At 34.8% G+C, this 27,201-nt stretch overlaps 1 long non-coding RNA gene across 4 annotated transcripts in view; it reads left to right on the top strand.

Moving 5' to 3' along the window:
- LOC135288648 (uncharacterized) overlaps positions 1-26,898 on the top strand; it is a 36,189-nt gene extending 9,291 nt beyond the window's left edge. For 3 of the 4 annotated variants that reach the window (XR_010351670.1, XR_010351668.1, XR_010351667.1), the window contains 4 exons: positions 12,667-12,888; positions 17,466-17,623; positions 18,183-18,291; positions 19,180-20,104. This is a non-coding gene — a long non-coding RNA (uncharacterized LOC135288648). Of the gene's footprint in view, positions 1-12,666; positions 12,889-17,465; positions 17,624-18,182; positions 18,292-19,179; positions 20,105-26,688 lie in introns of those variants that run through there. The other variant, XR_010351669.1, reaches the window with a different exon arrangement.
- Positions 26,899-27,201: the final 303 nt, after the last annotated feature.

Below are 27,201 nucleotides of genomic sequence, written 5' to 3'. Positions count from 1 at the left end.
GACTGCTATGTGAAGTGCATGTTACTTCCAAATATGATGTTTTTCTTTAATTTTTTTTAATTACCAGATAAAATCTGACCTTCTATTATGTATAAAGGCCAATGTTGCTGCATTAAAAAAAAAAGACTGTAAACATCTATGATCCTTCTCTAAAACAAGAATTGGAAGAACTTTTGCCATACTATCTCCAAGGTTTCACTGTAATGATTATGGAAAATATGCCCATGCGGCAGCTATAATTTTGTTGCAATTTTTGCCCTTACCTGAGGTTAAATGCCTGAGGCTAAAAGGCTGAAGGAATATTTTTACATAGTACTAGAAGAGAAGTACTTTTTTTTGTTTGTTTGTTTGTTTGTTTGTTTGTTTGTTTGTTCTGTGCTGACTGCAGCCTTGAATATCCCAGAAATGAGTTAGGCCTGGTTCCTTCTATTTCTTTTAATGATTTATTTCTACTGCCTGCTGGAGCTCGTTTTCCAATTTTCAGTTTGAATGTATCCATGGCTGTCTTGATTATATTGGTCTGGTTACAGTGTATTTCAGTTCAAGTGTCCATTTTCTTTCATTTGGTTTTAAACACACTAGTTAGACAAAAGAAATTCTTCTGATCTGCTGTGGGCCATTAGGGAATCTGTCTAATTTAGTTGCCTTCCTCTGTACTTGTATTTAATTTCATCTTTCTCCTTCTATGTGTAATCTGATTTTGCACAGAAACAAGTTCCTGATAAAACAGGCGCTTATACTTTCAATTTTTATGGTGCTATTACCTTATCATGCAGATTCTGTGTGATGAAAACATGGACTCATTAGTCCCTTTCCTTTTACTTGCCACGTCACACTCCAATTACTTAATATCAGAAGCATGAGTGTGTCACATTTCAGTTCCTTTTTTCCAGTTATCTAGTTGTTCCTGCATAATAATACATTGCCTGTCACAGCGATGACACCTCCTAGCATTTTTATCAGATGTAATCAGCAAGCTTCTACTTTTATGACAAAATAGTTAATGAAAGCATTAATTACAACAGAGGCAAAACATGAAAGATATCTTTTCACTCACCACATGGGTTCTACATAAACTTTTAATTGGTTATTCTGTCATAAATACTTGGCAAATATTTATAGGGTGCCTTTTCAAGTGTTTTAATGCAGTGCACTGATCTCTTCTCTGTCCCTTCTACTGACAGGGCATGAATTTCTATATTTTTATCAAGGAGGAATGTTACTATGAGAAGGTGATTTCTAATGTCTACTTTTGCGTTTACATTGCCCTTAGGTGTGCTCCTTGAATGGTGTTTCTTGTTTAATTGCTGTTATCTCTCTGTGGCTGTCACACTGCTTGAAGACAAAAAATATGTTCTATCCAGTTAGAATTTTTTAGTGCAATTCAAAGAGCCACCTTCTGTCAGACTTGAAAAATCTTAACTGAAATTTCATATTCAAAAAATTCCTATTTGTTTTGCCAGGTTCTTAAAAATTATTTTAATGTCTTAGTCTGCTAAACTCCCTCCTATTAATCTAGAGAAATGTATTACTGCAGAGATGGATATAGCTTTTCTTTGAACAAGCAGACACTCGGCCATGTTCCTACGTACTTGAAAATTTTTAGAAAAGTGCTTTTTTTTTTTCTTTTTTTTTTGACTGCAGTAGTGGAAAACTTTCACTAAAGTAAATACAGACACTGAAAAGTAACTGTCACATATTCAACCAGTAACACACTGCACACAAATGAAACAGAAATCTAATTTATGTGGACTATATGTTGAATTCCATAGCACATTTCTCTGGCAAAAAACCTGTAACAGCTGTCACAAGTACCCTTGGAGAGAGATACCCTAGGGACAAAAGAATACTTTTAAGTGAAAATCTTGGCCAAGCAACTAACCAGAATTTATACAGGATACGTCTACTGGATACTTTGAAAATATCAATATATTGGCAGTAATGTACTTTCCAGGTCTTTTAAAGAGTGAGCACTGCAACCCCTGTGTACTTTGGAATTTTCTGCTCTTCTTGGGTTTTTCTGTTGTGAGCAAGCTGGCTAATGGTACTTCAGCAAAAAATGGTACTTCAGCAAAACATGATTATCACTTCTCTAGACAATACCAAATCTCTTCACTGTTAAATCACTACGAAAGATTTATGTCCCAATACAAGAAATAGGTTATTTTTTTCTGTTATTTGCTTCTTGACTTATTGCAGGTTGCCAATAATGGGATGTTCACAGATATTTTAAAGTAATAGCTACCCATTTCTTAGGGGGAATATGGCAGTCAAAGGCTCCTGAGGGATGGGCTAGAATTTGTCACCTCCCAATCAGATTTAAGAATCATCAGGATTTTACTTTGTATCTAAGTCAGCTGTTTGTCTACATCACAGTCCAGCAGTAGAAGTAATCTGATCCAGAGATATACCAAGTTTATGTCTAAAGATATTGAAATTAGCTAAAATTAATCCACCGTCCAATATCAACTCTCTAGAAGAGAGGTGAGTGCCTGTAAACAAAACTTGTGATATGTTTTTTAATTGCACATGACAATAATTGCTCACTTCTGGGGAAACTAAATGATTATATAAACTAGGATTCTATACAGATTAGGTTTGGATTTAATATTTAGCTACAATAAATTGGTACAATTACAAAAATGTTACTTATTCACTCATCTCAGTTCTTTCATGTTTTCTTTCCTAGTGCCTGAATTATAAGTTCTTGTCTTAACTGTTTTGAAGTCATATTTTGCAACAGAGTTTCTCTCCTCTGTCTCATAAAATAAGAATAGCTCGAAAGTTCTCCATTAAACACAGGTCATATGTGTTAAGCATAAAAGAACAAAGAACATGAAAAAAAAAAAGAAAAAAAATGACAAAGTGAAATAGAGGAAAGGTGCCAGGAGAAAAGTAAAAAAAGAAAACTAAAGGACAAGGAGAAAACCTAGGATACATAGATGAAATCTTGGAATCAAGGCATTTTTTATTGTAATAAAGACATTTTTTTCTCATTTGCAGCATTCATTCCCCACAGCAGACATAATTTCAAACATTAGTAAATTGTTAGTTGGAGTTACTCTCTACATTGAGAAGCTGCACAAAAGACTGAGCTGAATGAACAAACAACAGACTGATAAACTAGATTCAAAACTTTCTTTGAAAAATTATCTATAAAGTTTAATTTGCATTATTTTTAAATCTTAAAAGAGATTCTTCTACTTGCAAAAAAAACTTACGCAAATCTTTTTGATTCATCATTTTCTAAAATTTAGTGATGAAATGAGTAATTGTTCTACTCTTCTCAAAGTTTGTAGTCTTCTTGTTATTTTGAAGAATAGAAGAGATTAATAACTTCAATTAAAATTTTTAAGAATACATTTAAAACAGTGAGATAAGTAGTAGGTGAAGCCTTAACAAAAGTGTTTTTATAAAAAGAGCTATAACTAATGTTTCCAGAACTGCCTGTCATGACGTATTGAATTTGCTTGACAGGAGAAGTGTAATAGTTTTTAGGTCTCACCATTTTTCTTCCTCTATTCCTGTCTGATAAACAAAATATTGAATTATGAAAACTTACTCTGTCACACTTAACATATTCAATAACAAAACATGACCTTTACACATTTTATTGGTTATATTACTACGTCTGCTTGATTTCATTAATTTTTTGGACATGCAGTGGTAATTTTCAGTCCTCTTTTAGTTCTACTCCTATATTTAGTTGTCATTCTTACTCTATCCTGGAGCAACAGAGCTCAGCACCACAAAATCTTTTGTTGACTTTAAAGAATGTTGAACTGGGTATTATAAATGAAACAGCCTAGCTAGATATTTATTTTGTTTTCCAGGCCATAAGTATTCCTTGCAACATACAGATATATTTTTAAGGATGAATCAAAGATCACAATTCTTGCTCAGCAGCTGTTACCATAAGAATTTTTCACTCAAAAGAGATAAAGAAAACATGATAACACTTTGAAGAACCAAGAAATTGAGAAATTGCCTTTCTGAATTGCACTTAGAGGCAACTTGGGCAAAATTATGAACATTAACACACACAGAGGAGACTATGCAATGAAAATCTAAAGGCAGAAATTGCTTCTGACCTGGCACTAACTGCAAAGATGAGATCTACAAAATGAAGTAACATATTATCATCACCTGTCTTCATTTTCTGTTCCTTTGTTTCTCCTTAAAAATATCCTAGCAGTATTTAGGCATGCAACCAGATAGCCTCAGGTAGCCCTGTGCCTCTGACCCTGTAAGACAGCACTGGTGCTCTGTTCCATCCTCTAAATAACATGAGTAGCCACTCCAGGTCTCAGAGCTCTGTTGACATTGTTGCCAGATGAAGAATTGCTTGTACAATGCAAGTTTGTTAATGCAATTATCATTTTGTAAAACCATTAGGCTAGAAATATTACCCAAGGAATAGAATAAGAAACAACTCTTCATTGATTTAAAGACTCACAAATTAATGAATCAGGCCAATTGCTCCAACTTTACTCCTTCTTTGGAAAGTAGCACCAGATCCTTGGGCAGTCACTCATGACTGTGGGGTTGACAACCACCAGAGACCACCAAAGAGACCCCCAGGACAGAAGAATGCTCGCACAATGAGAGGGAATATATCTGTAAAAGACTTGGGGGGAAATGATTATCATATTTATGTTTCTCCTGGGGAAACCACCAATGTGTGTGTAAAATATAGCATATAAACAGGAGCTTCTTCTGTACTCATCATGTTCAATAGGTGAAGCTATTCCCCATATATCCAGCGCCATAATAAGAATGTCCATTCCCTAATACTAAAACTGTAATGTGAGAGTGTCTACTTTCTTGCTGGTTTTGGTAAAAACATCACTTTATTAACGACTACATCCAATATCAGGAATGGTGTGCCTTTGGGTAGCTTTTAGACAACAAGTTTAATCATGGAACATAGAAGGGTCTGGGTTGAAAGAGACCTTACAGATCATCCAGTTCCAGCCCCTCTGCCATGGGCTGGGACACCTTTCGCTAGACCAGTTTGTTCCAAGCCCCATCCAGCCTGGCTTTGAGCACTTCCTGGGAGAGGCTATGCATGTCTCTGGACAACTTGTTCCAGTTCCTCACCAGCTTCACAGTATAGAATTTTTTCCTAATAGCCAGACCAAATGTACTCTGTTTCAGTTTAAAGCCATTCCTCTTTTTGCTATCTCTACATGCCCTTATAAAAAGACTCTCTTTCCTGATTTCATAATAGTTATATCATAAGAGAACATTCTCTATTGAAAAGAAATTATTTTAATGATGGACAAAGCATTACTAGTATAGAAATATCTCTGACATGAATACTATAATGCCAGTCATAATGGATCAGAAGTACCTCCAAGAAAAAATTACATCCGTAAGATTATGAGTTTGGGGTTGGTGGATTATGAGTTAATTTGAGAGTTTATTTTCTGAAACGCTTTTTGACCTAGAACATGCAACCATAAATATCTAACTACTTGTCATGATAGTAGCTTCCAATCCACCAAAATGCTCTGAGATTAAGAACAGCCTGTTGTTTTAAAGGACATTGTACAGTTCAAGAAAAATGAAGTGTACTTCACAAATGTAAATTATTCTGAAAAAGTGTTATCTTTCCTACTTGGAAAAATTTGCTATATTCCATTCAACAGAATATGGATGATATTAATTTTTGCTTAATTGCAGGAGGGAATAGAACACATCAAGCTCCTCATCAAACACATTTGAGGAATTCTGATTTAGTCACAGTATTATACAACCATTAGTTCAACTTAAGGAATTATGAACTAGCTGAGCAGAAAACAGAGCCTTTTCTGGGCTGAGCCAGAGTACAGGAAACATTTTGAGCAGAAGAGTCTCTAGTACTTCAGTTAGCCCTTCCTCTGATACCACAGTTTCAAACCTAATGCCACAGAAGATCAAACATTTACTAAATAATTAAATGACTGGCTTATAATATATCAAAAATATCTGAAAAGAAGGTGTTGATAGTGAAGCCAGTCATGTGCAGTGAAGTGTTTTGAGAGTTATACATTTAACAAGGACATCTGAAAGAATGTGCCTTGAATTTGCCATATATATAAATTTAAGAGGGAAGAAAGAGCCATGCAGTGCAATGATTCAAGACCCATCCAAAACAAACCTGTGGAATAAGGTGGAGAACTAAGCACAGAACTGTACTGTGTGGGTAATCTCTGTGCCTTTAAAAGGAGTTGAATGTGTTGATTCATATGAATTGCATCAGAACATCAATTAAAGTTTGGAAGCAGGTTTGGTGGAGGGTTTCTTGACATTTTCGTGGTGTTATACTTCATGAATAATCTGAAAGGTCAGAAAAGTCGCTGCAGTGTGTTAAATGTGTCTAAACTGGAAAAGAACTGCAAATGTAAAGTGAAAGCTTTAGACAAAAATTCACTGTGATTCAAAAGCCAATATAATATCAGGTAATTATATTAATTTGACTAGGCTATGTTCTGGACACTGAATTCCGGAGTTTTCAGGTCTTGTAACAGGGTATTTAGCTTAAAAGAGTGTTTAGTTATTACAATCTGTTTCATTAAATCAATTCTTGTGAATTCATACTCAGCTTTTGGCTGCAAATTACCACAATTTTTAAAACACTCTTTTTCATGTGACCAAAATTCAAGTTTTTCAGTCTAAGAGAGTAAATTAAAGTTTTTCTTTCTTCTTTACATTTGGGTAATGTTTAATTATAAATATGGTAATAAAAAGCAGGGCAGAAAAAACTGAGTGTAATAAGATTAATCACTAAAGCATTCTGACCTTAAAGAGACTTTGCTTTTTGGAAAATATCTTCTGGGAAAACCAGATGCCTCTACTTAAAAATGTAGCATTTATGAATCCTAAGTTCAGAAAAAAAGACCACTTTTTATCAGGGAAGAAAATGGGAAACTTATGAAGCTGATTGCATCTAGATATCACAAAAAATTCTCCAAACTGTCCATTATTTCCCCTTCATCCTTTCACCAAATCTATTCTGTTTCTAGCTAATAAGTTTAGTAATGACTAAGAATACTGTTACTTAAGCTATTTCAGTGATTAAAAAAAAAGCAGAGTATTTTTCTGAATTAATATTGAGTATAAAGGTTAAATTTACAACTGTACTTTAATTACTTTAAAATTATATCTCTGCATTAAAAAGAACTTATTGTCCTTCCAGTAAAAATATTTAATAAAGTCTTCAGTGCTACTACAATGGAACAGATTTCTCTGAAATCCCATGCCAAAATTACAGAGTAGAAAAAGCTCAGGAAGGCTTCATAAATGGGAGTTTTAGCTACTTTCTCCTGGATGGCGTGGAAGACCTGTCCTGTTAATAGATTGTTTGATCTCTGGCAATTGAAATATTCATTTTAAAACTTGGGAATCCGTATGCCTCAGCTTGCAAAATTAGAAATGCAGAGTTAAAATTTTCATCAAACTTGGAACAAACAGAAGGGTTCAGTCTTCTTTAGCAGAGTATAGCTCATTTTAAGAAAAGCAAGCAAAGCAAAATAGTTTATTATTCTGTGAGGTAATTCTCCAACTGTTTACAGTACTACAGAAGTGTATTCAGCACATCTGCTCCCCTCATCACAACCATTCCATAATTATTTTTACATTTATGTCAAAAATTCTGTACTTTTCACAAATGTTTTTCCTTACCATCATATTTGACTTGTTTAATAGTTGATCTCATGCTTACACACACACAAGCACAAAATCTGGAACATCACAGAAATAATACTCTTCTTGACAAGGGTCTTATATGATATAACTAAACTGATTCAAAGTAAATTTGACTGGTACTGGGAAGCACACCTATAGTACTGAGTGGCTTTTTGTGCAACCTCAACATTTGTAAGATAAAGTGTGGCTTGAGTGCCTGCTTAATAAATGGTAAAAAATTTACTTATTGCAATATTGAGTGTGGTTTTCCTATAATGTACCCAAAAAGTTACTTATGAAATGTGTGAGTGCTTCATTTTTCTTTCAGTCTCTGGATCACAATAACCATATTGTTACATTGTTTCTAAGAGCCTAGCTATTCCAATATTTTCAAAAATTTATATAATTCTTCTGTACTTGAATTGTTTCCTCACTAAACCTATCTCAGCTTTCAGTGGGATTTTTCTCCTTAAATTTTAAAATAACTTTCAGACTGATGTGCTGCTGACCCTAACAGAACTCCATAAAGCTGAGAAAACAATGCTGAATCAAAGAAGAGAAGAGCTAATAGATCTTTTCAAATATTTCCTTAAAGATAGAAAGGCGTGTAGCTAAATGGGCAGAAAGAGCACTCTACCAAAATTTATTTACTGTTTCTTGTCAGTTTACTCCTCATTCTGTCAAAATGCTCAGTTTCTTATATTAGAATATATACTGAATGTAGGTCATGACCCTTTGGTGATCACTAAACATTCTTCTAGTACTTGCTTGTGAATCTGAGAGTTTCAGCCCAGTGTATATGTCTTACTTCCAGTCTATGATTTGGCTCATTTTTATAACTCCATCTCTTCATTCATTGTCTACACTTGTACTTTTCAAGTGTCAGGAAGGTATAAGTGAGCAAATGCAACTGAAGATGTATTGTTCAAGATGTTCTTGCTTAAATGTTTATAGGTGTGTTTATAAAGCATAGTTATAAGGTAACTGACATCTGGTGTCCATGTGGGATGAAGTCTAGTTCTCCATTCCCTTGGCAATCTTAGGAGACAGACTTTTTATGCAGACGTGATTCATTTTGACTCTTCCAGGCAGGTTCCTTCACCAGGAACTGCTGAATTTTTTTTTAACTTTGCCAAGAGGTCTTTTTGTGTGACTTCTCTTTATATATGTCCCCATTTAAATGTTCTATCTGACATGTTTTGATTCCCCAAAAGCCTTCCTAAGATCCAGATGGGAAATAAAAGTCTTGTCTATTTCTTTAAGTTAATGCCTTGTTTATAAACAAGAGACAGTTTGGTTTTTTCAAGTGTGTTAGGACTAAAACAAACCCTATCTGTTCTTACACAATATTATTGTAAAATTTGTGCAGTGAATAGATCAAACTATAAAGTTCTGTTATCGCTATTAGATGTTTGTGAAAGACAACTTCTCTATAGGAACTTTGATAACACCTACAAAAGAACTCATTGCACTGACATTTGCATTAATTTTTTTTTTTAACTTTGCAATATCTGTAAAATCATCAACAAATTGCCTTAATTGTTCGAATAATGCTGTAATGTTTGGCCAGACATTCAAGGTCTTGCAGATTCCAATTTTATTACATTACACACCAGAAAGAATGTTTACACAAAATTTCATACAGCAGTTTTGAGGAAGGACAAGTTTAGAGGAAGGACAAGTTCTCTGATCAGAGAACTTTTGTTTTTTGTTTTCAAGATAAATCAGTTAATTTACAGCTTGATTTGTTTGTTTGCATTTAGCTCAAGCACCCATTGTTTGAATGGTGTATTGCAGTACTTTTCCTCTAACAATTAATCTTTTCCAGCAAATAAGTGTAATTTAACATGATGTGCTTCATTTTGATTTTAAATGTAACTGCAGAGAGAGATTGACTGACGTTCACCTCAGTTCTTTTGGTCTAAACCCAGATTTGTAAATATCTTCATGAATCCAGGTCCTAACTGATATAATAGAGCACTGATATAATAAGAAACTGATATAAGAAACTTCTTCTCAATTCAAGTCTGAGGATATCTTCCATTCACACCATGTTCTTACTACCAGATCCACAGAAATACTGCTTTTTCATCTCCACTCTAGGATTAATGGGTGATGAAGCAATTATAAAACATCTTTCCAGCTTTTAAAGGTTGCAGGAAATAAAACATCATGGATGCAGACTTAGACCTATAAAGTATCACAGCTCACACAGCCTAGGCAAGCCAGCTTTTTGGTTCTGTAGTAAAAAAAAAAGAGATACTAGCTTTTTTCAATCTCCTAGAGTTGTCAGGTATGCATATGTACCTCCTGTTTTTAACCAACAAACAGCAATTGTGTTCTTTTGCTGACAAGACTAATTTAAGGAAAATATACGGGCAGAGCAATAGAGAGAGCATTGTACTGTCCAGCACTGATAATCCAAAGGTTTTAGTGGACTGCCAAATCACTAGAGGTGGGAGGCTACATCAGGGTCATAGGTCATCAAAAAGAGAATTACTAAACATGGAAAGCTTACATGTCTTGTGATTCTGAATTTGCATCTGTTTCCACGCCTCCCTTAAAGAAAGGTTGGACAGCTTTATAAGACCAGGAAGTTGCATCATCTCTTAAAAATTTGTGCTGCCACTGGAGCTAAATGAGGCTATACTAATTTCATTTTTCTGTCTCCTCTGCTCTGTTAATACTGAATGGAAGCAGAGTATGATACATACTCCAGATTCATGTATTTTATTTCAAGTATAAATTTTATTTTCCAACTATGCTTGGATTTTGTTTATAATACCCAAGTTTTGAAGCATAAAAATCGATTTATACTTCCTCTGTGCTGCTTGATTTGGTAGTGAAGTATAGTTGCTGCATACTTGAATTAGCTAATAGAAAAAAATGGGTTTGTGCAGTTAGTCTCACCAGTACCACCTGCCAATGCATCTCCTGCAGTGTAAATCAGATATGCTAAGTGCTCAAGCAAGTGATTTCTCCCTGCATGTATAAACTTACAACATTGCATTCCTAAATAAAACTGCTGGCCAGTGGCATGTGGCATGAATGGCAGATAAATTGATGGTGGTTTACAAGACTATAGAGTGCTGTTTTCTAAAAACTGTCTGTAAAGCAGCAAGACTTTGCTTTTGCAATTCTTTATTACAGACTCTGTACATCTGCAGGGGTTTCTTTTCTGTGCAGCGAGCAGAAAGGAAGGCAAACAGTCTCTGGATCACCAGCACTGGGTCATCAGCTGCTCATCTGACTGAGGAAATAAAAAGGCAGGGTGCTCTAAAGTGAAAAGAAATAGCTTTTGACAATCCACTGTTGTGGAACACCAAAAATCTGTCATTCATATGACTCCTATAAGCTGACTCAAAAAGCTAATTAAATGCTCAAATGAGCCTTGGGTATTATATGGCTGATCTTGAAACACATTTATACTTCTGCTACATACTCCTGAAGTGCAAGACAAATAGATGGAAGTAGTGCCTACCCTTGCTGAAAACAGATTTTCACCTTCTATTGTAGGTCTTCCAGTCATACAATTTTGTCCCATTGCTTTGCAGCATTATGAATTGCTCATCATTTTTAAAAGATCAGTTGATGCAGCCATTGTGCTCTTTGCACTCAGAAATGGCAATCATTTTCTGTTGTTACCCTGAGAGAGTCAATACTGACTTAGTTGGCGGTCTCTTTTAATTCTATTCTATTTTAATATAGTGTAATTTAAACTTTTAACTAGCAGAAACAAAAGGTTTTTTCATGTTTTTAAACCCACTAGCTAACACCAGAAAGGTAAGATTGTTTACAGTGCATTTATTGATATAGCCATTAGATGACTATAGTACTGTGAAGAAGAGAATTCACCTGCATTAATTGTAGCTCAATTTTCCTTTATTTCATGTTATTCAACAATGATAAAGGTTAGAAATACATTTTAGTAATACATTTAACTAAAATTTAATAATTTTGACAGTAAAAAAAAGACGAGAGAACATGAACTTAATTTGGAAATGGACCATGAGAGAACTCACAGTTTCCCTATTGCTATGTATAATTTTGTAATGTATTGCTTAAATTTTCCTATTTTATACTTGCCTCTTCTTTTTATCATTTACATACAGTAAATTAAAACTGCAAAATTTGTAGTATTAAAACCCAATTATAAAACTTCCCTATACTGTAAAACAGTTTGCAGAAACAGAATTCCATGGTGGAAGAATGAGTAGGCAGCAGCCATTACCTGTGCTGTTCTTAAAAAGACTTGGGTACACTCAGAGAAGAAAATTATCTGCCAAATGATTTTGCATATTCCTTTTCCTGTTTCTTTAACAGTTCACTGCTTCACATCTAGCCAGAGTCTCTGCAGAAAGCTTTTGAAAGCATTTTGAATTGTGAAGTGCTTTCAGTAATATTGAAACCTTGGAACGTCCTGGACAGTAGCTTTGTCAGATTGGAAACTGAAAATGCCATCATGCTGCTAAAACATTTCATTATATTTGAATTGTTATGGCTTTTGAATGAAAGTCACAATGCTACCTATAAAGGTCTGATCTTGTGAGAGATGGCAGCTCTTATTTTCATTGTCTGATTCTGCTGATTTTAACTCACTTGTGTTAGCTGCAAATTATAAGTTGAAAACAAAACAAAAAAACATCCAAACAACAAACAACAAAACCAAAATAGAAAAAAAGAAGTGCATTTCAGATATTCACCTTGTCACATTTGGTAATCTTGTGAGTTAGTGAATTCATGCAATTGTTGAAGTGATTTTTGTTTTTAGTTTAACAGGGTACTGCTGTTAAATTCTTATGTTAGAGAACTGGGTCTGGTCATCTGTCCGGAATAAAAAAAATAAAATTTTTGTCATTAGAACAGTCTATGTTGGACTCTGCTTAATGATTATGCTTTAAAATCTCCAATGAGTTTATTTTCAGTAAATAAATTCAGATACTGATTCTTGTATATACTTTTGATCTGATTTCTTACTTTATATTTTTTTTCACGTAGGTCATGCAAAGTAAGGTGACCAACAATCCAATTTATTTTTTAGTATTTTTATATTTATGTCAACACAAGGATCCACAATTGTATCCTGACAGAGTTTCTGAAACTTTTATGTCTATCTAATGGGTACAGCAGAGAACTGCATCTAAAATGATAAAGAATCTTTGAAAATGGCCCCAGGCAGAGTTTACTGCAGTCACCGAATTCTGGAGGATCATGTACATGGTAGGATACAAAGTTCTATTGACTGCTATTTTTTGACATGTTTGAACAGAAACATTGCAGAACATGACATATACCAGAAAAATAAGTAGTATGCCTACATGGATTCAGACTAACAATGAAAGCAAATGAGACATAAATGTAGCGATCATTCCCTTTTTATGATCTCCCAGCTCCCAGCAAGTTGTAAACCAAGTGTTTCATGAATTGGATGTCATCTCTTTGTATTGAATAGCTCACAATAGTTACTTTTTAACAATTGGTTTTCTTATTTTCTGAATTCATGCACATTTTTGTCACCATATACCTCTCTGGTACCACCTAGTTATATGTTAAAGGAAATACACCTTTTTGTTTTTAATGTGAGTCCTGTTACCTTGTTCTGATGCCCACTTTCCTTGTACTCTGAGGGGCAATCTGTTATCAACTCTTCTTCAGCTTATTGTCCTGTCTATAATGACTTTAAAATCAATTATTGCATTTCTTTTATCACCTTTTTAGTTGGTAAACATCCCTTCAGGAGCTGTTTGGAGAAAGAGCTTTAATAGGAACCTTGGTTTTTCCTTGTTGTCCTTTTGTGCAGTTGTTCTTTTTCTTCTCTTGAGGATGGGAAGTTTTAAAGTGTGACTGAAAAATTTTTGTTTTGGTTTACCAAGAGTTGTTAATATTCTACATTTTCTTACTATTTTTCATTATAAGAGGAAGATGGAGAGGTGATAATTTAAACTTCACAGGGCAGATGAACAAGAAGACAATTTATCATCCTGAGCATCCTATTTGATGCGTGTTAGTCACAGTGGTGAGAGATTATTCAGGTTTTATATCACACTTGGTGGGAATTAATATAAACAATTTACTAGATGCATGTTAAAGGAGCTTTTGAGTTAGTGCAATCAGTACATGCAAATATTTATGTTGCATTCTAGTGTTTCCTCATTGTGATCCAGCAGTTTGCTAAATGCTTGTGGCTGGTCGGTGCTCAGTATTTGCCATTCATTTTTCAGGCAGGGTTAGCACACAGATAGACTGAAATTTATATTCACATTAGTGAGTAACTGCAGATGCTAAGGTACATGCAAAACAGAAGACTGTTTGGAGAATTGTAGATAAAACAGGCCAATTTACAGTGATTGAGACAGCAGCATTTCTGATGCTAAGTCTGAGGCCTAGGATGATGGTCAGAGATAAAAGCTTTAATATAATTTTGAATACAAACCTTATTAAATTTGATAAGTATACTGTTCAATACCCAAATTTCTTATGGGTTTGGAATTTTTGATTGTTTGGCCCCACTGGAAGATTTACATTTTGCCTGAAGTATGAGTCAGATCATCTGACCTCCCTTGGAAATTCATATAACTCTGGAGAAGACTGATGTACAAAGAGAAGAATTTATCTTGATGTTTTTCTTTCCTTTTCTCTGATTGATGGTGCTTTTTTAAATATTCAAAAATTGGGTGCATGAAGGAAAAAAAAATATATTTTCTCTCCAATGGGTTCAAAATGGCCTTACTGTTGATGCTACTACCCAGTCCAAACAAACTGAAAATTAAAGGAAAGCTTCATTTTTGGGAGGCAGCACAAAGCCTGTTACAGAGCTATAGACAATTCAGGAAAAAAAGTCAAATATAAAGTTTTCTGTTATGTCTTCTTCTTAGCATGCTAAACAAAAGAATATTTGTCTAAGCTATTAAGATTAGAAATCCTAACCTAAAAAATGTATTAACTTCCTAGAGAAGATTTACAATCATGTTCATGTCACTCCTTCCTTAAAAGTAATCACAGTAAAGTAACAAGCTTTGAATATTTCAAAACCAGGACAATTCATTCTAGATTAACTTGTCCTTCAATTGGTCTTAATGTCACCTGTATTTATTTTTTTTTAACCTGAGATCAAGTATTTGAAGTACTAAAAGACATACAAGCAGATTAGAAGAATTTGCCTTCATATTAATCATTATTTCTAAGATAGAGATGTATTCACTCATGTACAGCAACTATTTCTAACTATCATGAAGTAAATGCTACAATTTTTTTAATTGTATTATGCCCTTGAAAACTTTCTGTAGGTAAATAGTTTTCTACAATTAACAACATATATTTTAGACACAGAATGTTTCTTGGTTTTTTAATTACCTGTATCTAGTTCATTTAAGAAAAAAAAATCCTTAAAACTACAAAGGAACTGTTGTGACATTATCCTGTGGTATCCTAAGTTTTGGAATCTCTATTTTCTCAGAGTTTTGGAAGACAGTGGTGGAGATTGTTTGGAGCCATTTCAGAATAAAAATCAGATGCAAAAATCTGCAGCTTTCATCTTTCTCTGATCTTGAGTAGTTTGTAAACTCAGTTTTTAATCCTCTCTTTAGCATTAGCTATCTTTGAAAAAAAAGGTCTCTTTTTGTATTTGAGCACATATCTTCTCCCTTAATTCTACACCAACTTGTGGAGAAGTAAAGGCTGCTTCAAACTGCCTATCTCCAACCACTCGTGAATGTGGCAAACCAATGAAATAATGAAGAATGCACTGCTAGGCTGAGAGCATGTATCATTTTCTCACATATATATATCTTAAATTCAGGATCTCTTTTAAAAAGAGGGTGAAAATGTACTAAAATCAGTCAGTGCTGGATTGACAATACAGATGATACCAAACCACCTAAAAAGGCAAGTGAATAAGGAATTCTGCCCTCTGTGAAGTAAAAACTCTCTGGTGTGGGAGAAAGCCCTGAAACATTCAGCCTGCAGACTAAGATACTTCAGCTGATAGAGCATGAAATTATCTCAGTGTGGAGGAAAAAACCAGTGTTACATTGTTCTTGTATTGTGAGGTTTAATTAATATTTGATTGATTTGTTTGACCATTAAATTGATCTACCTTAAATAATAACAACTTCAACTTAAATTTATGTGTTTACTTCACATGAATATATTCCAGCTGCAAAATTTCTAAAGGAAACATTAGAGATTTTAATGTTTAAAAATTTCTGCCATAATTAAGTTGCATGCACACACACACACACATACAAATTTTTAAATAATTCCCCTTTATCATTGCTTAAACATTTTCTTTAAGAAAGAAATAAAGTTTATAGCATATTTAATCAGAGGAAAGAGTATTATTTGAAGTCTGATGGATATCAGCCTGTAAAGATTTTGAATGCATTAAATGCTATATTTGTGTTGGAGTGTTGCAAAACACTTAGTGGGAAAATTAACTACTGAAATAAATTAAGAATTCTGCATGATACAAAAAACATTCAGTTTGCTAATGTTTTCCACAGAGTTATACTTTCAGCAATTTTTAGGACTACAAATGAACAGATGTTGTCTTTCCAATCTCTTATTTTCAATAACGAAGAATTAAATAATAATCAAAAAAAAGAAAGATTGCAGTGAAGCAGGAAGGAGGATAAGTGAAAGCTATTTTTGGATACTTTTTATTGATTAATTTTGCTGAGATGTGAAGTACTTGCACAAATTAAAAGAATTTATAGCATTTCTTTCCTCCCTTGTAAGGGATAAGTTACTGAGACAAGGGAAATAATGTGTGTGTGTAGAAGAGAAGCATTTATTGGTGAGTGCCTCACAAATCTGAGCGACCTCACAGGTTTGAGAAATTTACTTGTACTTGGTAAAAAAAAATAAAGAAGTGTGTTGATACTCTCTTCTTCTATAGGAGGATAGGTAAAGACTGATAGCAGAAGGTTTTTCACTAACTCACCATTTCACTAACAAGCAAAGAAATTAATCAAAAATTGTAGGAGAAAAGGAAAGTTTTAAACCAAAGGAGTCTTCTTCGCTGTCCTATTTTTATCTAGACATGAAGAGTTTTTCTGGAGATAGTATTTCTGAGGAAAAAGACTATTGCATGAAATTACTTGGCTATCTATTATTCCATCATCTAAATGGAACAAGACTTTTTATCATCTTTATAAAAATGGTCTCTTAGGTTTAGCTGTGATAAATTGAGCACCACAGCCAGATTCCAGAGACAGTTTTCTTAAAGAAAACTGCACACTGCTCTCCTGGGGACAGAATGTGTTCTTCCCCCAGCTGATGCAAGGGCTGTGCCTTGGTGCTTTCTCTTTTCCTCTCAGAAGGTATGGAAAATGTCTGAGAGGTTCTTCTGTGCTCTCTCATTTAACAAGTTTATATAATATCTAATCAAAATCAACCTATGTAGGTTTACCAGGGTAATGATATTTTGTTTCATGCAAAATGCATAAAAGATACAAGAAAAATCTGAGAAAATATCAGTAAGTGTTCAGTATTTGCTTCCCCTATGCTAAATGCAGTCTTTTTGGATTTTAACATGAGGATTTAATCTTCCCCCACCATCAAATTTCTTTTGTCTATTTTTTTTCTTAGTATGGTATCATGTTTCCTTCATTTCTGTACTCCCATTAGTATTACTAATTTCTCAAATTTACTGTGCTCTTTATCTTTGCATAATTATCATGCAAGATATTCAGAAGTTTTGCCTTATTAACTATTGCTGCTAGCTGTGCCTTGTTCATGAGAATTAAACTACTTTCTTCTACATTTTGTCATTTTGCTTCTCTTTTCTGTCTTGACAGAGAACTTTTCATATTTACTCTTTCAACTGTCATTGCTGAAGACTTTTATACTCTTTATTTTTCTCTTCTACTGAAGACGAAAAGCTGGCATGTAATTTGCATGAACTGCTTTCAAAATCTGCTTCTGAACATGACAGTCTGCTGAGCTGCTGTCACAGGTAGAGTGTTAATACCCCTTCCCATTACAGGCATAAACTGTGGAGGAAGCAGAAGAGGAGTGATGGCTCAGACTGGTGGTAAAGCTGTTCCCCCTATACTCCAAAAAACAGGAGAATACTTTGTCACAGCTGTTGCCATGACTGGGTTTCTGGAAAATAAACGTTCAAAACAGGAAAATAATCTTTTCTTCCAAAATTTGACGTCATCTGAGAGAATAAAAAATTAGAAAACAGATTTCCTAGATAAGTGATAAGCTTCTGGATATCAGGTTGCCCCTGCACTCAAGCAGTGCTTGTGACATGGGGTCTTCAGAGTCAGTTATTGTGTCTGAGGTAATTGTGACTCATGAAAAGCTATTTTGGCTACCAGTTCTACGAAGGAATAAGCTCTCATCATGTAGCAGTAGACAATTCAGCTAACCACATTATTCTGCGGTTTTTTGTAATAGTAAAATCTGCAGCTGAACTAAGTATGTTGCGTGGAGAATGTTGAATAGGGATTTTTCTTTCACCTAATTATGAGCCAGTCTAAAGCTTTTGTTGCATTTTATCCCTTCAGTGAAAAAGACAACCCCAAGAGCTTTTGTGGGAAGAAGATGGAATAATATGTTTGGACTCAGAAACTACCTTCTCTGATTTTTGCTTCTCTTATGGTTGTGATGACCAAGGCAAGCCTACATTTTGTTTCATTTTGGTCCTTTAAACACAGATACACACATAATATCATGTCTGGGTTAAGCGGGTAACACCCATGCTCATCACATTGTGATTCTAGGAATCAGTTCTGTGGTTCTTCTAGGAATCAGAATCTGTGGTTCTACAACAAGAAGTAGGCCAATAGGAATCATACTAAATCCAAACCAACACTCTACAATGTACTATGGGGAAAACTTACTCTATTCCAGCCATAACCAGCTGGGATAGCACGCACAAATCTGTATAAGGAGAGATGAGGTGGTTAGGAACAATTTCAATTACTAAAATGTTGTAGAATTCTTCTGAAATTTCACCATGCCTGACTCAATGTAAAGATAAAAATTATAATCTGTATAAATAATTCTCTTGCTATGTAGTTTACATTAATGAGAGTCATAATTTTGATCACTCAAGGAACTTACCCTTTATTGCACAATACCTGGCATGTAAGACAGAAAATACTCCAAAGCTTCTTTCTCTCTGTAAGTGAGCATAACATTTATAGAAAGATTGTGGGTTGAGAATTTTGAGGAGCAGTTGTCTTGGATTTGAAGTGATAGCACTGTGTGTAAGAGCAAAATTAATTCCATTATAGAGCAGAGCCTCAGTAAAAAACACAAAGCAGGATTTCATAAGGAAAGGACTGCAGACTAAGATAAAAGCATATAAATGCCAAATTATTCCTACAAACAATGCACTGCTGGCAGTCTATTGAACAGAGAAAGCAGTAAACCTGATGGTAATTTCTGTTGCAGATGAATAGAGCTAGAAATTCCTACCTATTCTCTATAGTAAACATAATTTGAAAAACATACTTTTCTATAGTAAGATCCTAATATTGTTTTTTCAACTTTTTATAGGTCAGAATAGCCAGATGACAGATAGATACAGAAGTGAGTACTAACATGGAAAGCAAAAAAATTGTCCTTTCTTTCCTACCCTGGATTCTTTTTTTCTATACACAGTGAGTTTTGCTGACAATGACTGTCTCTAGATTTGTGTCTACAGTTCAGTTTGTACCTCATATTCCTCTGTGGACAAGTTCTGAAATGGGTATTTAATGTTTCTCTTTACTATAGTTGCCACCAAGATACCTGCTAGAAGACTGTTCTCACTTTTTTGAGAGCCAGCCATGTTCTGGGGTATATCAGGAGCAGGATCACCAGCTGGTCAATGGAGGGGTTTGTCCTGCTCTATTCTGGGCTGGCATGGCCTCACCTCAAGTCCTGTGTACAGTTTTGTGTACACAGAACTTTAGCATATAAATGACATTAAGCTCTTGGACTGCATCAAATAAGAGCCGTGGGGATGGTGAAGGGCCTTGAGGGGGAGCTGCACAAGGACAGTATGAGGTCACTTGGTCTGTCCAGCCTGGAGGAGGCTGATGGGATACCTCATTTGCAGTCACTATTTCTGTGTGAGGGGAAATGGAGACACAGACACTGATATCTTCTCTGTGGTGACCAGTGACAAGACCCAAAGGAATGGCATAAAGAAAAGTCAGGGGAGATTTAGGTTAGATACTGGGAAAATGTTCTTCTCCTAGAGGGTGTCTGGGCATCGGAACAGGCTCCCCAGGGCAGTGGACTCAAGAAGCATTTAGACAACACTTTTAGTCACATGGTGTGACTCTTGGGATTGTGCTGTGCAGGGCCAGGGTCCTTTGCTGCTCAGGATATTCTGATTGTATGACTCATTACTTACAGGTATTATATTTGGAAAACAGAAAGGTGTTGTTTTAAAGTAAATTTTTGCATTTATTTTCTGATTTTTGTTTCAAATACTTATTTCCCTTCACTGGACTCGTGAATCTCTGCTTCTAAAATCTATTGTAATTCAGGTTCTTTTTATTATCTCTGAAGTATGGTATTTTATGAACATACAGTGTTTCAGGATCTTAATTGGTATGGTTATCCGGATCATTGATGCCAGTTTGGAAAATGATGAAAAAGGTGTCACTTCACTAAATTGAATTACAGATCAAAGCTAAATGTTTGATTTAAATGTATCAGAGTACATGACATCAATCCAACATCAGGGGTTTCTGTGTTAGCATTACTGATCATATTTAAGTGCAGGGGATAACACTTTTCTTTTTGGGAAATGCTTAAGGGAAGGAGGGTCATTCACCTAGTTACCTAGCAGGCTTTATTTCTGTTGCTTTTCACAAATTCCCAGTCAAAACTGGAACTCAGAATTTTCATATATTTTTGCCGTGCTGATGTTTGCAGTTATAGATCTATTATGGTAACTCCTATGCAATTAGTTTTCATAGGGCTTTCTGCAACCATTAAGCATCTTGACATCCACTGCCTGGAGACATCATCACCCTTAAAAAGATTTGCACTTATATAAAGGAATCAGAGCATACAGGATGAAATAATACAATGCACTAGATCAACTATTCCATTGTAAAAGATGTTTTAGCTTTAGGTTCAGTCATGTGTCACGAGGGTTCTCAGACAATCTCAACATTGTGTAAGACTGCATAAAATACCACCCCATGCACACACAAACTAATGCATATATAATTCAAATATCATTTCAGCCTTATGGAGAGAAAGGCATGTAGGACATGACACATGAGATTAATCTACACTTCTACCAATTTAATCAGATAATTTGTCTACTCTAAATGGGAATTGATGCAAAATGGGCAGAAGATTTGCTTGGATTAGATTTTATACGGCATAACTATGTGACTTGTGATTTCCCTACCTGCTATCTTTGTGTATCTCTGTAATAAAAAAGCATGAAAGTCCTAAATTTGCTTAGAATCAAACCAAGGGAAGATCTGATTTCTCACTCAGACCATCCAGAGCTGATATAGTTCTTTCTCTTATGAAAAGGATTTCTATGGTTTTGAGAGCAGGGAGAGATCAGCCTGCTTTTGAGTGACTGCTTTGTGAGACAGTAAAAGAAAGAAGAAAAAAAATCTGTAAAGGAAAAGATGTTCTCAGATCAATCCACTAGTGGAGCAGATATAAGGACAGGCCAACATTCAGTAAAAGCGTTTTGAGAATAATCAGCCACAGGAATATTCAGCATACCTGAAACTCCAGTGAATTCCATTTTCAAGGTCAGAACATTGTGTTTTAATTTTATAAAACCACATATCTTAGCAATAAAACACCATTACAATTTTCATCTTGAGATGGTAGAAGTTATAAAAAAAGAAGTTAATTTCATCAAGTCTGACATGTAGAGCATGATAAGAAGCTATTTAAATGCAAATTCCAGGGACACACGTACAAATTTCTTAGAGGTGAAAACACGCTATGTTATTATGTTGAAATTTGAAACAAATATATATATATATATATATACTTATCAATGGAGTGATATTTCTTTATACTACAAAACATTAACTGCATAACAATTGCAAACATCTTAAACCACAAGCAGACAATATATAAAGTAGTGTGTTCTTTTCCTGTGAGTAGAGAGCTGTAATTCAGTTGACAAATTGACAAACTTTAGAAAGGGATATTTAAAACCAGTTTTAATTGTTTTCAAATTATTAGAATGTGTTAAAATGGAAACTATCAAAACAACCTTGTAAAAATTCAGTGATTATTAGAATGTTTATTGTGCTTGCTTTGGTTCACTTGCTAAATGATAACACCATCATATTTCAGCACTGATAGGACAAACATTTTTTTTGGAAGTCCAGAGCTTAATTTATATTCATTTTTATTTAAATAATTACAATCACTTAGATCTGCAGTATTTACGGTAACTGTCAAAGACAAGGCAAAATAAAAGCATCAGTGTTCAGGAATAAGATAGCTAGATTTTGAACCGGAGATGACAGTTGGGTCATAAATGGTTCAAAAAGATAACTTCACTTTCTATTTTAAATATAATTATTGGAAAAAAAACATAAGTATGGATATTTATTTGTATTTTTAATTCAACTCCTGCTTGCACTGCACAGATATCCTAAAGATACAAAAAAAGTCATAAGGTAATGTTCTCCATCTTGCATGCTTTTAATACCCAACTTTGTGCAGTGCTATTTAGGAGTTCTTAGGTAGACTGCAGTATTAGTGTAGGGTCTTTCATATATGATGCATGACATGGAGAAACGGTTCTGCTACTGCTGTGCAAGTTCTCCTGCTTGCAAGTTAGGACAGGTTCTGTCCCCTGATACTGAAGGCCTATGGGTAGCACTCCTGGGCTTCTTTTGTAATGTTATGATTTCTTCACACCATGGTCCCAAGGCTGATGCTAGCATCTCAGACTGCCCCCTTTAGATACGCTGCAAAAGAAAAAGAATCAAGGCAGCCTATGCAGTGTAGTGTCTGGTGAACACGTAATGCATGCACTTCTCCCACACACATCTTTTTCACAGGCATCACAAGATGACAGCTTTCAGAGCAGGTGGGATGGCAACTCATTCTTTTGAGGGCCATATCCCTGGAGGACTGAGAAGATAGCATGACTTCCAAAATGCTGGCAGGTGTCCCTTATGTTGGTGTGCATGACAATGACCTGGGACAACCGGCAAAAGTTGCACACCCACAGCAATCTCCTGCCAAGACTATGTATGGCATCAGTTTTGAAAGTAGTTCATGTCCTTTTTTCATGTAGAAAAGCAAATTTACATGCATAAATGTACTTAGTTGTCATAAACATTCTTTACTGAGACCAGCACCTCTCTTCTTTGTGGCGATTTGCTGCTATTTACTGACAACAATTGCCATGCAATCATATTTCAGCCCCATTGTCAGACTGTGCTATAAAACAGGAATAAGAGCATATTTGGTGAAGGGCTTATTTTTCGCTGCAATGCCTGTTTCCTCCACAGCAACAGATATCTAATCTCATGCAACATACTTTCTGAGGTAATATTCTTTCCATCTCTTTCTTAGGCCTCTCTTCCTTAAAAAAAAAGCATAAAAATTTCCTTATTGTTGCCAGAGCTGTATTTCTCTTCTTTGATGGAGAGACCAGCAGAGAATTCTATTGATGATTGTGAAGTGAGGAGAGGCACTGAAGAGAATAGCTGCTCTCTATAATTACTCATTATCAGAAGAGTCATATAGTCACCCTCCACAGCTTCTGTGCATCTACTTCTCTGGTTTCACAGAAGTCCCAGTTTCAAACCAGCATTTCAACAACTAGAATGTACTTCCCAAATCTATTTTTATTTGTAATAAGTTACATTATTTTTCCCCAAATCTAGAAAGGGTGTTTTTCCAAAGACAGGGAATTGGTAAATGATTTCCCTGTCTTTATCTCAACCCAGGAGGTTTTTCATCCTACTTTCTCCTTCTGTCTTGTTAAGGAAGGGGAATGAGAGAGTATCTGAATGGGAATTCAAACCTTAGCCAAGGTCAACAATACTAATTCGAGTTTATTAAAAATCTAGCTGCATATTCTTCCGGCAGCATATGCATAGATTAACCTGAGACATCTGGTCTCAGGGCGTACGTAAGTATAAAATAAACCACTGAATCACTCCTATAGCAGCAAAATCTTCCCTTGGCTTCTGCATTTTACTGACACATTTCAAGTTATTTAAATAATGGGTGTGTTTGGGAATGACAACTGCTCAAGACAAAATTCCTTGTCAACAAAGCAATTCATCCAACACAAGGTAAGGAAATAGTTCAGAAAGATGGAAGTCAGCTGTACTGTTTGTTCCAATGGTAGGTAGCTCTTGACTTTTCCCAGCAGGAGGTAGCTTGTTGGAAAAATAGCCAAGTGTGACCAGTATTCCAAGAATGTACATGCAGAGATCACACGGTACATATTCTTCGAGATGCATGCTTGTAAATGTTCATTTGTTTTTCTGAACCCTGGCACTTACTTCAGAGGTGCAATGCATTCAAATATGTTGCCAGAAAGAGTTGTTTCAGAGAGTTGGAGATTTTTTCATCTGCTCAGGGAAATTAAGTGATTTTATTGGTTGAACAGAGGCAGCTTAAGCAGTAGTAGACCCTTTTATTTGAGCTCTACTTGATCTGATCACAGTTGAGCAACTAAAGAAATTTTCCAGCTCATAATGGGCTGTACTTAAAAATCACCTTAATATGTGTAGAATAATCAACTAGAAAAAACCCTATGACTTGTTCCAGAAAGCCATATTATGATATTTGGGGAAACCACATTCTGAAAAAAAAATACCCAAAAACCACACAACAAATTAGACCAAATTTCTTACTTTCCCATTCTTTTGAAAAGACAATGAAATTTCTCTTTAAAAAGTGTGGGTTTTGACTCTGATGTTCTATCAGACAACTGTTTTGAAACTTCCCTCTTTGTTGTATCTATTAAAAAGTAAACTCTTCCTGAGGCTTTTTTTTTTTTTTTTTTTTGCTATGAGAAAACTATTTTAAAAATTCCAAGATTCCCTAGAATGCATTTTTTAAAGTTTTATAGGGTCATGAGTGTTTTCTCTGCCTTTTCTTGGTATGAACAATCTAGGGTATAGACAGTTTTATTTACATAGCATCACAATGTCACCATGATATTTTATGAAAAATCCTTTGCTAGGAGCTGAAGGCCTCAGGAAAGAAATGTAAACAATAACTATCTGCTGCTGTGGAATGCAACCGGTGCATCTTCCATTGGTCCATGTGGATTGTTTTCACTTGATGACCAGTCACAGCCACCTGTGTTGAGGCTGTGAGCAGTCACAGGATTTTGTTATGCATGCTATTCTATTTCTGTACTTTCAAGACTTCTGATGATCTTTTCTCTTTATTCTTTTAATGTAGTTTTTATGTAGTATTTTAATATAATATATGATAAGATAATAAATCAGCCTTCTGAAAATGGAGTCAAGCCTCGTGTCTCCACACATGAAGTGTTCACTGCAACTTCACAACATAGTTTCTATTCCCAATCTGGAAAGAGAGCTTGCTTATAAATGCCTATGAAATACCAGATAAGTACTTGTTCCCGTAATAACCAACTCTTTCTTCCTATCATTCTGATAGGTCTCTTCTACATCTGTTGCACATAAAATTCCTTTTTTCCCAGACTGTGTAATTACAGAGTTCTTGTTCTAACAATTTCTCTGAACATCAAGACTACTGAAGTGTTTTGCATATCAGTTTAGTTACAAAGAAGGCATACCTCAGAGAATGAAATTGTAAAGCCTGAACCTCAACAGTCTAATTGAATATATGTCTTAAAAAATCTGACTTCAGAGAATCATATTAAATCACAGAAAGGAGGTAGCCGATAAAATAATCTTACCATACCATCACACCTTTCTTCACCTTCCTCTTGCTTTTGCCCTAGTAAAATATTGGCATTCTCTTTCTGGTTTGTTGTTGGATTTTTTTTTTTTTTTTTTTTTTTTTTTTTTTTTTTTTGCCTGGTAATTAAAGTTAATATCTAAGTAAACTGTGCTTCATAATTTTAATATTCACTTTTCTTCTTTAGCTGGTAGTTCCAAACTTTTAAAACTCTCTGTTGCAATTTCTTTTCTTTTAATTAGATTATTTTAATAGATGGTGACTCGGGTTGCATAATCAACTTTATTCCATTTTTTACCACACAATTGTTAAGAAAAAAAGGAGGGGAAAAGCTCTAAGTCACTACAGCATTCATTATTTGTTTTCCACATACAGCCTGGGAATGTCAGTACTACTGGGAGTGAACTGAAAGGTTATTCAAGATGCCTTACCATGCTAACCTTTATTTATGACTGGAGCAGACAAGCCAGTGAGACAATACACAGTTTGGGGTTTCTGACTCTGTATTTGTGACCTGTCCATAGGAAATTTCCTAGGGAGAGTTATTGCCTTGTAAAAAGCACTAATTAGCTGTTGAACTGATTCTAACATATGGTGCAGCAGAACCTTCACAAAGCTGGCTTGAATAGAATGGTGCCATCTGTCTGGGTTGAGTTCAGCTAACAGTCTGTCAGATTTGTTGTTTTAACCTCTTCAGTAATTAAAGGGAAGCTAGCATGGACTGCTAAGAAAATGGAACCTCCCAAAAAACTACCAAACCTTCAGTTCTGTGTAATCAAGGCTCCTTGTGAATCATAAGCAACCATTAGGGTTAATATCAGTCAAAATAAGCTAATACCATTTTCTCTAACATCCTGGAACCTGGAATTCTGATTAAAGCACACTGGGGCGACAGAAGATCGCTTGGTTTCTGTGTTCTGGAACAATGACTAAAGTTATAAATACCATTTTATTTAATCTCCTTTATTATGAGTACCTTATAATTTCCATTAGTGGTAGCTATGTGCTGATGAGAAATATGACAAGTGAAACTGAAATTTAAAATTTAAAAATATCCTGAATATTTGTCTGTCAGTAAATAAAACATACAGAAGATATTTAATTTTTTACATTGGTAATATCTATCATAGACATAATATAAATTCTTTCTTTCTTTAGGCCTAAACCTGAGTTTGATTCAGCCGAATTACATTATTTCAGAATGAATATAACAAGCTTGCATTTCCATGAAGAGTTTTAGACCATTGTCGTTAACTGAAGCAGAGTACTATTATTACTGAGCCTTTTAAAAACATGAAATTTATTTTATAAAGCAGCTACTAGAGCAAAGAAAGAGTTCTTTACTTTAGCAGGGTAAGGTAGAATTCTTCTCAAAAATGAGAACAAGAAACTAGAAATGACAATTCATTGATATTTTTTCCTTCAAAAATCAGCTTCAGTAATACCTGTTTACATTTCTAGAGCAGCCAATGAATTTTCTAAAATAGCTTACTAAGAGGAATAATTTTTAAAATTATGTCTTTAGATAAGAAGCTCACACTCAGAAAATATGTCTTTCAACCTCCTTGAAGCATACTCCTTTCCTAATGATTTCATAATCCTACATAGCCCTTCTTCTTGATGCAGAACTAGCAGTCTTGATCTGTCACTTTCTTTTGCATCAGAGCATGA

This window comes from Passer domesticus, chromosome 1 (assembly GCF_036417665.1).
Source record: "Passer domesticus isolate bPasDom1 chromosome 1, bPasDom1.hap1, whole genome shotgun sequence".
NCBI classification, from domain to species: domain Eukaryota; kingdom Metazoa; phylum Chordata; class Aves; order Passeriformes; family Passeridae; genus Passer; species Passer domesticus.
This window is presented reverse-complemented; position numbering and strand designations above follow the sequence as displayed.